The 18,626-nt window shown below is 40.8% G+C and overlaps 1 protein-coding gene across 4 annotated transcripts in view; it reads right to left on the bottom strand.

The window, feature by feature from the left end:
* Window positions 1-18,626, bottom strand: part of AKAIN1 (A-kinase anchor inhibitor 1) — a 79,660-nt gene that overhangs the window by 36,089 nt on the left and 24,945 nt on the right. The window contains exon 3 of one of the 4 annotated variants that reach the window (XR_003429131.1): window positions 6,606-8,298. The exons of the other annotated variants lie outside the window; for them this stretch is intronic. The gene's annotated coding sequence lies outside the window, so the exon portion shown is untranslated. Of the gene's footprint in view, window positions 1-6,605; window positions 8,299-18,626 lie in introns of those variants that run through there. 4 annotated transcript variants of the gene reach the window in all.

Genomic DNA, 18,626 nt, shown 5'->3' with positions numbered 1-18,626 from the left:
CAGTGGCCAGGAGAAGATGAAGAATTCAGGAAGTGTGAAAGGACAGAGCCCATTTCAAGGTGGTTGAGAGAGTAACTCGTGTCCTCTAACTTGGAAGAAGAGATGCTCAATATACAGAGATTCTCCCCAAAGGAGACCAGTTTTACCTCTTTTCCTTTGTCTCTAATTCTAGCGTGCAAATTGTCTGCTGCTTGCTATGTATTTAAAACTACGTTGTGTATAGAAAATAAGTGCACCCAATGTCAAATCTTGGTTCTGAAACATTAAATTGATCAGGCATTCTGAACCTTTCTTTTATCATCTATAAAAATGGGAACAATGACAACTCTGCTCTATGTCTTTTTTTAAAACGATATGTAGAAGACAACTGAATGGCATGAAAAGATAATGGTACGTCCTGTAAACAATCATGTCCAAAAATAACAGCCATGTCAGGATAATCTTTTTGTTTAAGAAAGTGAAAGATGTAATTATAGAGACAAAGTCTGAGAAGTTGTATATAAAAAATTAACAGTTGTTGCTGCTGGATAATATTGTGATTTTTATTTTCTTCTTGATTATCTATGCTTATTAAAATTTCTAGAACTATAACAACAAAAATTTTCAAATGATGAAATATTGTTTAACTTTAAATGATAATGGGGAATTAGAAAATGCAGTAATGGGCTTCCCTGGTGGCGCAGTGGTTGAGAATCTGCCTGCCAATGCAGGGGACACGGGTTCGAGCCCTGGTCTGGGAAGATCCCACATGCCGCGGAGCAACTGGGCCCGTGAGCCATGGCCGCTGAGCCTGCGCGTCCGGAGCCTGTGCTCCGCAACAAGAGAGGCCGCAACAGTGAGAGGCCCGCGCACCGCGATGAAGAGTGGCCCCCACTTGCCACAACTAGAGAAAGCTCTCACACAGAAACAAAGACCCAACACAGCCATAAATAAATAAATAAATAAATTTTTTAAAAAAGAAAATGCAGTAATTATAGAAGAAAGACATCTAGGCAGTCAGTAGCTAACTTACCACCTTTAAAACTCTGCATTTGATTAAAAAGAAGACCCAACAATATGCTATCTACAAGAAACCTACACTGAATATAATGATAAAGATATTAAATGTAAAAGGATGGAAAACGATACACAGTCAATTCTCATTTAGAGTAGCTATATTATAAAGTCACTGGAAACAGTGAATTAGCAAATATGGAACCACTGCTCCCGAGGGAAACACAAGGGTTAGGTTCCTGCAAGCCTCTGGTCACAACATTTTTGCCAACCGATCAATACATAACTTTGTTGTATGTATGTTTCAGTTTAAAGACATCTTATTTATTTGTTTGTTCATTTGTTTGTTTTATTTTTTTGGCCGCGCCATGCAGGGTGTGGGATCTTAGTTCCCCGATCAGGGATCAAACCCATGCCCCCTGCAGTGGAAGCGCAGAGTCTTAACCACTGGACTGCCAGGGAAGTCCTAAAGACATCTTATTTAATACATGATGCTGATTTCTTAACATCGACCTCACAGCCAACAGCACTAACCGATGCCTGAATGGAGCTTATCTAATAATCTCCTCCTCCATATGGCACATCACAACTTTCCTGTACTTAGGACATTAGACGACACCTCAGCACCACACCTGAAGGCCACATTAAACAATGAAATCACCAAGAAAAACACAAATGTGTAAAAAACTAAATAGACCACAAAAAGCACATTTGTTTACAGTATGAGAGCTGAAACAAAAAGGTAAAACATTGCCTTGTTCAACCTCAGCTGGGAACATGTATATCAAGCAACTCAAATTTTTTGCCATTCTATACATGTGCTTGAATGACAGAGAAAGCACTGCAAATATTGGTTTCCATCGATCTATTTTACTAATAAATTTCAGTGAGTAGGAAAACTTACGAACATGGAATACATGAATGATGAGAATCAACTGTACCGTGCAAACACTGCTCAAAGGAAAGGTGATACGACTAGGTTATTATCAGCCAAAATAGACTTCAGAGCAAGAAAAATTACCAGAGATAAAGATACAACAATCTTAAATGTATATGCACCTAATAAAAGAGCAGCAAAATCATGAAGAAAAGGTGATAAACCAAAGGGGAAACGAAAAACTCGAGTTTTTGCTAGAGGCTTCAGCACTCCTCTCCTAGTAATCAATAGACCAAGTAGACTGAATATCAGCTAGAATATAGAAGAATGAACATCATCATCAACCAACTGTAACAAAATGACATTTATAAAGCACTTCACCTGAAAAGAGCAGATACACATTCTTTTCAAGGGCACGTGAGCCATTCACCAAGGTAGACCATACTCTGTCTCAAAAACAAACCTTACCTAATTTAAAACAACTGAAACCATAGAAAGCTTATTTTTCTGACTGTAATGAAATTAAACTGGAAATGAATAACAGAAAGATATGTAGGGAATCTTCAAATAATTGGAAACTAAACAACACACTTCTAAGTAATTCATGGGACAAAGAGGAGGTATCGAGGAAAATTAGAAAATATTTTGAACTGAATGAAAATACAACATTAAAATTTATAAGATATTCTAAAGCAATGCTTAGATGGTAATCTATAGCATTAGATGCTTATATTAGAAAAAAAAAAAGAAAGAAAAATCCCAAATAAACAATGTGTCATCTTAAATCTGGAAAAAGAGAGGCAAAGTTAAAGCAAGTAGAAAGGAATGATAAAGAGCAGAAACCAATGACATTGAAAATAGGAAAAACAATAAGGAAAACTCATGAAACAAAAAGATGTTTCTTTGAAAAGATTTTAAAAAATTAACAAACAAACACGTAGCCAAAATGTCAAACAAAAATAAAAACATAAATTTCCAGTATCAGGAACAAAAGGGAGCGATCACTACAGACCCCACATAGATTAAGCAGATAATAAGAGAGTATTACAAAGAAATTTATTCATATAAATTCAACAAATTAAATGAAATGGACTAATTCCTTTATTTTTTTAATAGATCTTTATTGGAGTATATAATTGCTTCACAATACCATGTTAGTTTCTGTGGCACGAATCAGCCATATGCATACACATGTCCCCATATCCCTTCCCTCTTGAGCCTCCCTGCCACCCTCCCTACTCCACCCCTCTAAGTCATGGCAAAGCACCGAGCTGATCTCCCTGTGTGTGCTATGCTGCTGCTTCCCACCAGCCAACTATTTTACATTCAGTAGTGTATATATGTCGATGCTACTCTCACTTCGCCCCAGCTTTGCCCTCCCACCGCATGTCATCAAGGCCATTCTCTATGTCTACCTCTTTATTCCTGCCCTGCAACTAGGTTCATCAGTACCTTTTTTTTTTTTTTTAGATTCCATATATATGCATTAGCATATGGTATTTGTTTTTCTCTTTCTGACTTACTTCACTCTGTATGACAGACTCTAGGTCCATCCACCTCACTACAAATAACTCAATTTTGTTTCTTTTTATGGCTGAGTAATATTCCATTTTATATATGTTCCATATCTTCTTTATCCATTCACCTATCAATGGACTTTTAGGTTGCTTCCATGTCCTGGCTATTGCAAACAGTGCTGCAATGAACACTGTGGTGCATGTCTCTTTTTGAATTATGGTTTTCTCAGGGTATATGCCCATTAGTGGGACTGTTGGGTCATATGGTAGTTCTACTTTTAGTTTTTTAAGGAACCTCCATACTGTTTTCCATAGTGGTTGTATCAATTTACATTCCCACCAACAGTGTAGGAGAGTTCCCCATTCACCACACCCTTACCAGCAATTATTGTTTGTAGATTTTTTGATGATGGCCATTCTGACTGGTGTGAGGTGATACCTCATTGTAGTTTTGATTTGCATTTCTCTAATAATTAGTGATGTTGAGCATTGTTTCACATGCCTCTTGGCAATCTGTATGTCTTCCTTTGTGAAATGTCTATTTAGGTCTTCCTCCCATTTTTTAACTGGATTGTTTTTTTTGATATTGATCTGCATGAGCTGCTTGTATATTTTGGAGATTAATCCTTTGTTGTTTCATTTGCAAATATTTTCTCCCATTCTGAGGGTTGTCTTTTTGTCTTGTTCATGGTTTCCTTTGCTGTGCAAAAGCTTTTAAGTTTAATTAAGTCCCATTTGTTTACCTTTGTTTTTATGAAATGGACTAATTCTGTTAAAAACTACCAAAACTCAGCCAAGATAAACAGAATGGTCCTATATCTATTTAAGAAATGTAATTCATGGTTAAAGAGCTCCCTACAAAGAAAACTCTAGGGCCAGATGGTTTCACTGATGAATTCTACCAAACATTTAAAGAAGAAATTATACTACACCATCTCTTCCAGAAAACTGCAGAGGAGAGACCATTTCCCATATCATTTATGAGGACAGCATTATACTGATACCAAAACCACACAAAAATAGTGCATGAAAAGCAAACTGTAAACCAACATTCCTCATGAACATTGACAAGAAATCCTCAACAAAATATTAATGAACTGAATAATATATCATGACCAAGTGAGTTTTATCTCAGGAATGTAAGGCTGGTTCACTATTTGAAAATCAATGTAATCCACCATATTAACAGTCTAAAAAAGAAAATCCACTTGGTCATATCATCACAAGCAGAAAAAAACACTTAACAACGTTCAACATCTATTGATGATAAAAACTTGCAGCAAACTAGGAATAGAAAGGAACTTCCTCAATCTAAAAGAGTAGCCACAGAAAATCCTACAGCTAACATCATACTTACTGGTAAAAGACTGCATGCTTTCCTCTAAGATTGTAAACAAGGCAAGAATGTCCACTCTCACTACTCCTATTTAACATTGTACTAGAAGTCCTTGCCAGTGCAAAAAGGCATAAAACTGGGAGGGAAAAAAAAGGAATAAAATGGCCTCTATTTACAGGCAACATGATTGCCCACATAAAAATTCCCCCCAAATTTACAAAATGGCTCCTATACCTAATGAGAGAGGTAGGTAAAATCATAGGAAACAAAGTCAACATGCAAAAATCAATCATATCTCTAAACTGGCAATGAATGTTCAGATACTGAATTTTTTTTAATGTCATTTAAATGCTCCTCCCCCAAAAGAAATACTTAGGTATAAGTCTATCAAAACATATGCAAGATCTGAAAACTACAAAATATTGATGAAAGAAATAAAAGACCTAAATAAATGAAGAGACATATCATGTTCATGGATTGGAGACTCAACATGCTTAGGATATTAATTCTCCACAAACTGATTTATAGATTTCACGAAATTCCAATCAAAATCCCAGCAGATTTTATGCAGATATAGGCAAGCTGATTCTAAAATTTATAGGGAAAAGCAAAAGAACTAACCAAAAAAATTTTGAAACAGAAGAACAAGGACTTCTCTTGTCCTTCTACAAGGACCTTCACTACTTGACTTTAAGACTCGCTGTAAAGCTATAGTAATCAATATGTGTTATTAGTGGAAGGATAAGATGAATGAAACAGAACAAAGAGTCCAAAAATAGGCCCATATATAGTCAAATAATTTTTTAACAAGTTACAAAGGCAATTCAACAGAGAACAGTGTCTTTCAAAAAAATGGTATTAGAACAATGGGACATTCATATGCAAAAAAAATTTAAACTTGACCTGTAATTCACACCATATCCAAAAATCAACTTATTATGCACTGAATATTTGTTGTCCCTCCAAAATTATCATGTTGAAGCCCCAACCTCCCATGTGATGGTATTAGGAGGTGGGGCTGTTAGGAGACAATTAGGTTTAGATGAAGGGATAAGGGTGGGCATCAAATCCCATGATTCAATCTAAATGGAAAATTATAAAACTTTTAGAAAATCTGCCTGACCTTGGGTTATGAAAAAGTTCTAAGACATCATCAAAAGTAAAATCAACAGAAGAAAAAAATCAATAAATTAGACTGCATCAAAATTTAAAACTTTTGCCCTTAAAAAAGGTAAAAGTGTTAAAAGAATGAAGTCAAGACACAAACTAGAAGGAAATATTTGTAAATCACATATTCAACAACAGATGTGTATCCAGAATATATAAAGAACTCTCAAAACTCAATTATAAGAACACAAACATCTCCCCGCAAAATGGGCAAAAGATTTGAACAGACACTTCACCGAAAGAAGATACACATTCAACAGGGACCTACTGGACTTCCCTGGTGGCGCAGTGGATAAGACTCTGCGCTCCCAATGCAGGGGGCCTGGGTTCAATCCCTGGTCAGGGAACTAGATCCCACATGCATGCCACAATTAAGAGTTCATATTCCACAACTAAGGACCCTGCCTGCCACAACTAAGACCCCTGCTGCAACCAAATAAATAAACATTTTAAAAAAATCCAAGGGCCTACGGTATAGCATAGGGAACTCTACTCAGCATTCTGCAATAATCTATATGGAAAAAGAATCTGAAAAAGAATGGAGATATATATATATGTATAACTGAATCACTTTGCTGTATACCTGAAACTAACACAACATTGTAAATCAACTATACCCCAATATAAAATAAAATTAAATTACAAAAAAAAGAAGACACACCTATGGCAAATATTGATAAAATCCTGAAAAAAATTACCAAAATCATTAGCCATTAGGAAAATGCAAAATAAAATGACAATGAATACCATTATATGCCTGTTAGAAAGACAAGGATGCAGACCAACTGGAATTCGCAAACATTGCTGATGGTAACGCAAAATGGTACAACCCTTCTGAAGAACATATACTTACTATAAGATCCAGTAGTCCCAAGCCTAGGTATTTACCCTAAATAAACGAAAACCTATGTTCATACATAACATGTACAGGAATGTTTATCACTTTATTCATAATCATCAAAAACTGAAAATAACCTAAACTTTTGGGAAAAGGTATAAACACCTGTGAGTCCGTTCATACAATGGAATACTACTCAACAATTAAAAGGAATGAATTCTTGATATAGGCAACAATGTGGATGAATCTCACTGACATTATACTGAGTAAAAGAAGTCAGTCTCAAAAGGTTATATACTGTATGATCCCATTTATATGACATTCTGGAAAAAGCAAATCTGTAAGAGTAGAAAACAAATCAGTGGTCACCAGAGGTTAGGGGTAGGAGGAAAGGTTTGATTACAAAAGGGGTAGCAGGAGAAGATTTTTTGGTACAATGGAACTGTTCTGTGGTCATTATACAACTCTATGCGTAAGTTATAACTCAGAGAACTGTACATCCAAAAAAGGTCAATTTAACTGTATATAAATTTTTTTAAATAATAAATTAATTAAAAATTTTAAAAAACCCTTTATGCCAACAGAAGAGAATTTAAGTTGGCAGACTGCAAACCTTACCGTTAAGACAGTCTGCTATATAATTTATTCATTCATGGATCTCTCAAGAATTGGTAAGAGATTTATATAAAGAAAAGCTATAACACCCTTGCAATAATTATTTTCTTAAATACTTTTGATAGCTCTCTCTAGAACTATTTTTGTTAAATGTTTTTCAAACTAATCTTAGAAGTCAAGGGACTGGCTAATGGCTTATAATTATACCATTTTTATTCCCCCCTGAAATCCTTATCAGACCTTGACTAATTCATGTGCAAGAGAAGAGAGATCGCTTTGCTGACAGAACCTCTTACTTGAAGGCAATCCAAACAAAGTCAAGTATACATTAGGTCCATCTACAGAGAGGTGCATTTTAACCCCTGAAGTATATACTAATCACTGGGAGAAAGGGAGGAATTGCCCAGGGATAAGGAAGCTTCTGTCCTCACTTTCCACCTCATACTCTATTCTTTAACAGCTCTTCCTTAAGGGAGGAGGGGTTGCTCATCTGATTGTTCATAGTCTTGAATTCTTTGGGTGAAACCATGGCATTGAAAAGACACTTGAATTTGTGAGCATCTTCTTTCTCATCCTGGAATAGGCCAGGAAATATCCCGACATTCTCCTGTGTGCTTTTTTTCACTTCCAACACCAATGTCCAGTGGTCTTTCTTCTTTCTTCTGCTTTGACTTTATCCACAAATTGGTAAGAATGCCTTGATATTCCCCCACAAAACCAACAGTACCATATGGGAAGTCCAGACATTTTCTTCCAGAACCTTTTCCTTTTCTCCCAAGTGGGAGCTTTTGCTATAGCTTTTGCTATATACAGACTAAGTAACCTGGGTCAAGTTAGTAGCATGCACAGGAGCTAAAATATTTTGCCATGTTGTTTGTGTCACCCTCTTTCCTTTAGCACTGGTGGTATGCATCTAAATCTTCTCAAATTGCTCTATGAAGAAGGATTCTAACCACTGTCTGGGAGTAAGAAAGCAGGAGGAATAGATTAGATATTTAGGAAAAGCAAAGGGCCTGCCTTTGACCTTTTGCCTCAGCCATGGCCCCACCCCCACCCCAGCTTAGTTTAACCTATGTTTAGGGATATATGGTATTTACAGAGAAATTCTGTAATTTTTTATTTCTCATTTAACTGTTATTAATTTTGTGTAATTCCTTTAAAGGGAAGAAGCAATGAGTGATAGCAGCCTTCAGGTAACTGAATTCTCAAATAATTAGTAGCCTTGGCCCTTACCTTTAAGGGGTTTAACATTGGTATGCACAAAAGTAAAACCCTCTTAAATTACAAAGCCTATGAATGGTACAAGAAGGGGGAAAAGTGTAGAATTGAATTGTCTACCCTATGTAAACTGAAAAACCACCCAAAGAACCTGCCCCACTTAAGCCCTGTTCCTTATAATCTGTAGATGAATTGAAACAAGAGAATGCAAGACTATTTTATACTATATGATGAGAGTGAATCGTAACTAGAGTTATATAAGGTTATTTCTCCTTCATTCCATTATACTTCTGGACTTAAATTTGCTTCATGAATCTCTGTCACTTTTCACCTTGCCTTTAAGGTAAGCAAAGAGGCAGCAGAACCATTCAAAGGCAGGACAGTCTATACAGGCAAGGCCGGAACTAGGACTCAGGCTTCTTGTCTCCCTTTGCTAAAATCCAGAAAAGCTACAATGGGTTTTGAAGGGCATAGTACCCACTGACCCAATTTTATGATCAGCTCACTGTTAATTTGTTATTATATTCATCTTGACTTTTCTAACACTTTTTATTAATTTTGGAATAACCATAGCACTTGCCTCTGTTCCCTCCCTTCCTGAGTGTCAGGTTGGCTTGGAGAAAGGGATGGGGGAGTATTTCCCCTCACTTAGTACAAAACATCTGGATCCCCAGATTAAAGAGATTTAGAAGAGCAAGAGTCCTAGAAATGAGGCTGTAATGCTGAAAATCTGGCAGAATTAAAAAGCAATTCATTGTTCTGATCTTCTTTCAGAATAATATCACTACATGAGTTAGAAGACTTATGATCAGTAGATGAGAAGGTAATTGACATAATATTTTTAGCACCCTGTTCTTACTGCCCCAAAATGCTTATGACTTTTCAAGAGAAACTCAAAATTGAAGAAATGACCCAAAAAGTGTTTCCCTGTGAGTTTCTGTACATATCCTATTCAGGTCAATTTGTGCTATCTCTAACAGTTATGAAAAGACAGAACTAATACAAACTTGGGGGAAAATGTTAAAATAAAGCCCTACCCAAATGGTGGGCTCCAGAAATTCCCCACTGCTCGTTACACAATCTTCCACCTATTACCATGCTTTTAGAAAATGCCTAGTTAACATCGCCCAACAATCCTCACTGCACAACGCCAGCCCATCCCCCCCCTCGGAAGTGTAAGAACACTTCCCTTTGGCTATGTCTGACCTTGGACCAAAAAGCAGCTATCCCTGAAACTAAGGTATTTTGTCTGAGGTATAAAAAAGAAAGAGAATCTGAAGTCAGAAAACTCCAGCTGAGGCTGGCAAGACAATCTGGAACCACCACCTCCCTGGGGGGTGGTAAACTAGAGATGATACTGCTTACCTCAGAGGGCAACCTGAAGATCGAATGAGATAGCGACCTGAAAATGCTTTTACAAAGTGTTAAGTAGCTTATAAATGCAACAAGGAGCTGCTATTTCCCAACGTCACAGATTCTGGGTTGCTTGAGTGTCCTTCGCTGTACAGAACACCGTCTCCCCTTGAGTTATTTGGGGTGGGCAGAAGGGCTCCTGGGCTTTCCTCTAAGGCATTTCTCTGAGTCACTGCCTGTGGTGAGTGTCAGAACGACAGAAACTCATTCCTGCCTCCTCAGCTAGCCTGCTGATTTGGGGGTGGGGGGGCTTCCTTTTCTCCAGTTTTGCTATGTCAATTTTTTGAAGGCCAGGCTCAATTCTTACCTTTTAAAAATGCATTATACCTCTCCTCCCTAGCCATCTGAGGTCAGTGGCCACAGCAAATGCAAATCAACCTTTTAAGTTAAAGAACCATAACAAAATTAAAGACTTCCAGGCCCCTCTACTCTTTTCCTTACTTTTTCTTTTTTCTTTTTTCCCCCACAACGGTCTTCAACGATAGCAGAGCCTGTCATTTAAGAGAGGGGGAAAAAAGACTGAAGCTCTTCCCTAGAGAGAGCTTTCTACGTTAATAATGACCACGCTTTCCCCGCCACTCCCTAACTCTCCTGACCTCACCCGAAACACACGCCCATGTCCTTGCTGGGGGGCTGGGGAGGCTCACTCAAATACACACACGCGTACGCCAGTCCGCCGGTCAACCGCAGGCAAATGACTCTTCGCCAACTTGCAGCCACAGAGAGCAGCAAAGGGACTGAGTCCTTCACCGCCAGCTCCAAAAAGACACTGCAACAGCCAGCGGCGCCGCAGGAGCAGCCTCTGTACTGCAGCCTCCGGCCGCTGGAGTTTCAGATCTAATTCCTTAAGGAGTACTGCTCTTCCGCCCTTCGTCCCACTCCCTGGGCTTCACACACTTCTCTCCCCAGGAGGTCGGGAGGAACGGGGTCACTCGATCACTTCTACGGAGGGGGAAGTGGCACTGAAGAAGGTTCCCACCGAAGTAGCCCGAAACCCACTACTCTTTGCCCCACCTCTCCACCCTCCCGCTCAAGTAGGCGCCTGTGCTGCTGTGAAGGTCCCAGTTCGCAAGGTGCCTGAGTCCGACGGGATACGGCGCAGCAGGCGGCATTAGCAGCGGCGGGGCAGGACGAAGGCTGAGCTTCTTACAGGACAGATGGGGCGGGACTGGGGAGAGGGGCACTCTCCCTCCCGTCCCCCGCTCACAGGCAGTAGTAACTCCAAAACGCACGGGTGGGCCGAAGAGAAAAGTCTTTTCTCTCTATCCTCTCCCGTCTCTTCCCTGCTCCCCTTACGGACACCTGGTGAAAAAGCAAGGTGCTGGTGTACCTGGAGCGAACACCATGATTTCCTCCAGCCGCTGCGCCCCAAGGTAAGGAGAGACAGGCAGACGGACGGACAGACGGAGGGTGAGCGGCAGACCAGGTCTTGGGGTCCGGTGCAGGTGGGCGCGCGGGACACGCGCCGGCCGCGGGTCGGGACGGTCAGCACGTCGGACAGCTCCACGGCGCGCGATCCCGGGTCCGCAGGTCCCGCCGCAGCGGCGCGCTCAGCCTCCACAATGCACTGCTCTGCCGGCGGCCACCGCGGCGGCGGGAGGAGCAGAGCTGATGCCTGCTCAGTCCGTTCCTCATTCCCGCGCCAGCTCAGCGTACACTGCTGCTTGGGGAGCAAAGCCTTTCTACCGCTTCCACAGAGAAGGACAGACGGAAGAGGAAGAGAGAAAAGGTAATTGCCCGGCTTCCCGGCAGGGGGACAGCTAATTGCTTCTAATTACCTGCTGTCTCACGCCCCCGTGGATATCGGACTGACATTTAGGATGGGTTTGCCCTTTTTTTTTTTTTTTAACATATATTAACTCAAAGAGCTTTACTCTAGAGGCTGACTCTTGAGTTCTCCGAGTTGGGCTAGCTCTGAACCGAGGGGTGGGGCCTCCAAGTTCATCGGTCCTTGAAGTCCAGGGCTGCTCTCTCGCCCCAAGTCCCAACCTTCTACTAACGTCAGAAAGGAAGCTGGAGGGAAGGACAGGCTGACGATGGAGCGCGTGAGGAAGGCGCCGCTATCAGGTCCCGCTCCCAGGCGACTCTGAAAGCTCCCAAGCTTGGAGGCCCCCAAGGTCATCACATTAGGGACAGCAGGGCTGGCCAGCGCAGAGGAAAGACCTTGGTGGGGCGGGTCTCCTCCACCAACAAACACATACCCTGTGAAAGGTAGGGCCAACAGAGTTCCCTTCAAGTGTGAGAACAGCCCTGAGACCCATCCAGAAACATCAATCCTTCCCCTGCCTTCACCCCACTGAAAACCATGCCCCGGTGTACACCCTGTTCTACTCTATCAAGATGCTGGGACGTGCCCCCAGGCTCACTTCATGCTTCAAATACGCTGCTCATTTTAAAGCATTATCTCGTTTCCCCCAAGAAATGCTCATGCAGTGTGGACAGCCCACACTAGATATTGCCCAGATAGAAACAAATCCATCAGGGTTACAACCCCTGAGCTAGGGTGACTTAAGAATACTCTAGCCTCAAATCAAATTGTCAGTGGCTTTGGGTTTTAGCCTCTATTTTTGCAGCTGAATGGAGTTTTCCAAGAAAGAAGGGTGATCAGGGTCATCTCCAGTGTTTTACAGGGTTTCTTCACTTGCACCTCTCCCTGGAAAATGGAGCTTTTCTGAAAATGCAAGATTTCTTAATAATCTGGTTGGTGGCCACACGTTCTACACTCTTTTGGCAAATATTAAGCATTTTTCAAATAGCCTTATTGGCACTAGTTTTGTTCAAAGGCATCTGATACACTGCAAATGCAAATCGTTCTACAGCTCTTGAACTACAGTTTGCATGGAGGCATATGGGCAGCCTAAGCATAAAACAATCAGTACTGCTCTTAGCACCTGGCTCAACATGGGCTTGAACAGATGGGGCCTACCTCAGCAGCAACAAGATACAAGTCAGCTGATGGGCAGGATGAAGTGTGTGCATGCCAGGATGCACTCTTCCCACTTCCCTAAGTTACTCCAAAAGCCAGGGACCAATGATGCTTCACTCTGTCTTCTTTGCTTTATCACCAACAGAGGTGCGATGCACTATTTGAAAAAATCTTTTCTTTTTTTCCCAAAAGATATAAATTTCCCAATTTATAAATAAGGCAATTGAGGCAGCGTGAATAGTATTTCGAGGTTTCGTTAAGTTTTCCCTGCAGAATCAGGAGTCAGAGGATATTCCTGGCCCCCTTACCTGTGACTTTATAGTTCCTCTTTTATTTATTTATTTACTATTTATTTATTTATTTGAATTTTATTTTAGTTATTTTTTATACACCAGGTTCTTATTAGTTATCTATTTTATACATGTTAGTGTATACATGTCAATCCCAATCTCCCAATTCATACCACCACCACCACCACCACCACCACCACCACTTTCCCCCCTTGGTGTCCATACGTTTGTTCTCTCCATCTGTCTCTATTTCTGCCTTGCAATCCGGTTCATCTGTACCATTTTTCTAGATTCCACATATATGCGTTAATATATGATATTTGTTTTTCTCTTTCTGACTTACTTCACTCTGCATAACAGTCTCTAGGTCCATCCACGTCTCTACAAATGACCCAATTTCGTTCCTTTTTATGGCTCAGTAATATTCCATTGCATATATGTACCACATCTTTTTTTTTTTTTTTGCGATATGCGGGCCTCTCACTGTTGTGGCCTCTCCCATTGCGGAGCACAGGCTCCAGACGCGCAGGCTCAGCGGCCATGGCTCACGGGCCCAGCCGCTCCGTGGCATGTGGGATCCTCCCAGACCGGGGCACGAATCCATGTCCCCTGCATCGGCAGGTGGACTCCCAACCACTGCGCCACCAGGGAAGCCCCTGTACCACATCTTCTTTATCCATTCATCTGTCGATGGGCATTCAGGTTGCTTCCATGACCTGGCTATTGTAAATAGTGCTGCAACGAACACTGGGGTGCATGTGTCTTTTTGAATTATGGTTTTCTCTGGGTATATGCCCAGTAGTGGGATTGCTGGGTCGTATGGTAATTCTATTTTTACTTTTTTAAGGAACCTCCATACTGTTCTCCATAGTGGTTGTTGTCAACTTACATTCCCACCAACAGTGCAAGAGTGTTCCCTTTTCTCCACACCCTCTCCAGCATTTGTTGTTTGTAGATTTTCTGATGATGCCCATTCTGACTGGTGTGAGGTGATTACCTCATTGTAGTTTTGATTTGCATTTCTCTAATGATTAGTGATGTTGAGCAGCTTTTCATGTGCCTCTTGGCCATCGGTATGTCTTCTTTGGAGAAATGTCTATTTAGGTCTGCTGCCCATTTTTTGACTGGGTTGTTTGTTTTTTTAATATTGAGCAGCAGAGCAGTTTATATATTTTGGAGATTAATCCTTTGTCCATTGATTCCTTTGCAAATATTTTCTCCCATTCCGAGGGTTGAAATAATCTTTAAATGACTGAAAGACCTCTTTCTCTAAATACGCTCAAAAGGGGGCTCTCTTTTACAACCTTAATTTTTTAATGAGTTTATTCTCCCAATGCATAAACAATTACTCATTATTAAGTTCAAGAAAAAGCAATATAGTGTAGGAAAAGAAAAAAAGGCTTGGGAATCAGTCAGATCCCAGTAGAACATTTCCAGTGTTTACCAGCTCTGTGACCTTAGGTAAGTTACTTAACTGCATTATCTGCAACAGAAGGATTAAGGTATCTTGAAGGTTTGTTGTGAGGATTAAATGTGATAATGGATTAATAGATTAATTAAGAGAGCACAGCCCCAATTAAACACATTCCAGGAAATTATTGACACCCTGGGAGTAGAGGGCACCCTACAGGAATGCCAACTAAATATGTTAGATCAGTACTTCTCCAGCCTGACTGTGCCCATGAATCCCATGGAGATCTTGTTAAAATGCAGATCACGATTCAGCAGGTGGGGCTGGGGCCTGACATTCTGCATTTCTCACAAGCTCCCTTGTGATGTCCACACTGTAGGTGCTGCTGGTCCATATATTTTGAGTAGCAGGGTGTCGATGTGTCAGCATTTAAAAAGAAAGAAATTACTTCTATCTCCTCCAACGTCAGAGTTCATCTTTCCAAGTGTCATAAATTTATTTATTTATTGTTGGCTACGTTGGGTCTTTGTTGCCGCATGCGGGCTTTTCTCTAGTTGTGGTGAGAGGGGGCTACTCTTCGTTGCGGTGCGCAGGCGTCTCATCGCAGCAGCTTCTCTTGTTGCGGAGCACAGGCTCTAGGTGCGCGGGCTTCAGTAGTTGTGGCACTCAGGCTCAGTAGTTGTGGCTCACGGGCTCTAGAGTGCACGCTCAGTAGTTGTGGCACACAGGCTCTAGAGTACAGGCTCAGTAGTTGTGGCACACGGGCTTAGCTGCTCTGCGGCATGTGGAATCTTCCAGGACCAGGGCTCGAAACCGTGTCCCCTACATTGGCAGGCGGATTCTCAACCACTGCGCCACCAGGGAAGCCCCCAAATGTTAAATATGGAAGGAACCCGGATGGATTCCCACTGATTTCCAAGCTACACAGAGGCCAAGATGGTAGTAGAAAGAAAGAATGCCTGAAGAAGGTCCCAGAGCTCGTTTGATTAGCCTGCTATCAGGCAACAGGAAATAACACAACCCAGTAAAAACCAATGCAACAGGTTAAGGACAGTTCTCAGCCCCATCCTCAGCTCTTCTCTGTCTTTCTTCCTCCCATCATCTCTTCATTTTCTCTACCCGACACACCACTGCTACCTAGCCAGAGGACAATATACTCCCATTTCGGTGTTTTGTTTTGTTTTTTCGGTCACATGGCTTGTAGGATCTTAGTTGCCCGACCAGGGATCGAACCCGGGCCCTCGGCAGTGAGAGTGTTGAGTCTTAACCACTGGACAGCCAGGGAATTCCCTCCCATTCTAGTTTTTGCTTGTTTATATTTTAGTAAGAACAATTAATTTTATTCCCAATAAAACCAAGGCACTTTAATACATTTTTAATTTACAGTTATTTCATTAGTAAATTTTATATTCAACAATACTATCTCTAATTTCTACTACTTAGTGGAATTGTTTTGATGGTTTACTTTCAATACCCTAAAAATGTTACTAGATTTTTTTTGTATCTTAATGTAAATGATCCATTTAATAATAGAATGCTTTCTAGGAAAATAAAAATTCCCTTCTATTCTACCACAACAGCCAGATTCTTTGATAGGTCATTTATCCAGTCTTAGCCCACAACCTCACTCTGGTTTTTTGTTGTTGCTGTATCAATTTACATTCCCACCATTTTGTTTTGGCTGTGCCACACAGCATGTGGGATCTTAGTTCCTGAACCAGGGACCAAACCCGTGCCCCTGGCAGTGGAAGCGTGGAGCCCTAACCACTGGACCGCCAGGGAAGTCCCCTGTCTCTTTTTAAACACCTCCACTCAGGGTGAGTCACTCTCTACTCAAACAATCCACTGCATTTCGAGACAGTCATCTACCAGAGAGGCTGCCCCCAATCACCACCACCATCTATCTCCTCCAGCACCCTCATTCCCAGTTAATGATGGTAACGGTGACGGGAAGCAAGAGGGTAAACAAGTTGGACGAGATGCCCAACTTTCTTGCTCTGGTGCTGAGCCTGTCACACTGGGCACTCCTACCCCTACAGACACTTGAACAAGGTGCTGGATGGACTGAAAGGCACAGGAAAAAGAAAAAAGTCATCTAATAGAACTATTTTACTTGGAGACTTGGGAGACTATTTTATACAAAAATGAACATGGAGGGGCTTCTCTGGTGGCTCAGTGGTTAAGAATCCACCTACCAATGCAGGGGACACGGGTTCGAGCCCTGGTCCGGGAAGATCCCACATGCCGCAGAGCAACTTAGCCTGTGTACCACAACTACAGAGCCTGCGCTCTAGAGCCCGTGTGCCACAACTACTGAAGCCCGCGTGCCTAGAGCCCGTGCTCCGCAACAAGAGAAGCCACTGCAATGAGAAGCCTGCGCACTGCAACGAAGAGTAGCCCCCACTCGACACAACTAAAGAAAGCCCATGTGCAGCAATGAAGACCCAACGCAGCCAAAAATAAATAAATAAATTTATTTTTTTAAAAATGAACATGGATATACTCTGAAGTAGTGATTCATGTGACGTACGAACATTAAATTGGAGATGCCAAAGAAATCACCATAGGCAGATTAGGGCGGTAACTCTCAGACTTCCCCAAGTCTCTATCCATCCCCTCTAACATTTATTTATTCCACTCTGTCTTTAGAGCTTTCACAGATATAAAACTTTGAAAACCCATTCTGAAATATGCCCACTGTTTCCATGATTTGCAGTTCACCTTGGCTCTAGCCGTACCCTGACTCTTTCCATCTATATTCATTTTAAATGCATTACTCAATGAACTAAAATGTTAAAGAAGTTTTAGCACCTCTGAGGACAGTTGAAATGGACTGAAGAGAAGCAGTTTCATTATGAAGCATTAAACCATAATTGCTCCCGAATGTCTTAGTCTGTAGGTTTCAAATGATTACAGAAATGAAATACTGGACAAGAACTCTTTTCTTCTCCTAAGAGCTGCCAGAAGTCGCTGAATTGGATCTAAGGAGAAGCATAGATGTGAATTAAGCAGAAATTTTTAAAGGAATAAGAGAATGTGGTATAGAGGGCTGGGAAAATAGAAAACCTGAAGGGGGAAGAAGACACTGAAAGAGCAAGCACTGTGCTATCCAAACTTACAGCCTTAAAGAGAGTGCAGTAAAATATACAGAGAGCGAAAGACACAGATTGGAAAAAAATGAAGACAGAATATGGAATAGAGAAAGGGAGAATAAAAATAATCACTGTACCACATGAAGAAAAGAAATGGGAAATGTTAAAGAATTTTGCAGGCTTAAAGAATACAGGACAGTGTCTCTGTAGGTTTGCATTTTATGAAGCAGTTTATAAGTCCTGTGAGATTCTTTAAAAGGGACTATGAAATAGCCATATTTTCTGAAAGAAAACATCAGCAAAACCTCCCAAAGTACATTAGAACAGTTAAAATTTTGTACAATGTTTATGCAAAATAAATATTTTCCTGAAAAAACAATCTAACATTGAAGATTTTTTTCCCTACCAAAGAGCTTTGTATCCGTGGTTCATCTCTGTGCAAAAAGTTCTCCCAAATTACCAAATAAAACTTGATTCTACCTGATGACAGGAGAGAGAATCAGTTGAGAACAATATTCAAATTAAAACCAACTTGGTCAGTTTTTAAAGAGAAGCATAAAGCATTCAACTCATCTTCAAAATTGTGAATAGACACTATAAAACTCTACTCAAATTCTGAATGCATAGTTCTATTTATATATAGGTTCCATGCTAAGTCAATTTCAGAAGGGAATAATCAGTGAGAAAAAAAAACTAGAAATAGAAGAGGTGAAGAGAGAAGTAAAAAGAGATAAGAAGGGAATATGGGAAGGGAAAGAAGAGAGGCAAGAAATAAATGGAGCTTCTCTGGGAAGAGCAAATATGAAGGGAAAAAGATACAAAAGACAGAAAAAGTGGCATATTCAGAGGCTCAAAGCAGAGAAAGAAAAAGGGAATGACAAGCTTGGTGTGTGTGTGTGTGTGTGTGTGTGTGTGTGTGTGTGTGTGTGTGTG

This window comes from Aethalodelphis obliquidens, unplaced genomic scaffold, assembly GCF_003676395.1.
Source record: "Aethalodelphis obliquidens isolate GAN/ISIS:26980383/991018 unplaced genomic scaffold, ASM367639v1 scaffold63, whole genome shotgun sequence".
Taxonomy (NCBI): Eukaryota; Metazoa; Chordata; class Mammalia; order Artiodactyla; family Delphinidae; genus Aethalodelphis; species Aethalodelphis obliquidens.
Note: the sequence above shows the minus strand (reverse complement) of the source record. Positions and strands in the feature narration are given on the sequence as shown.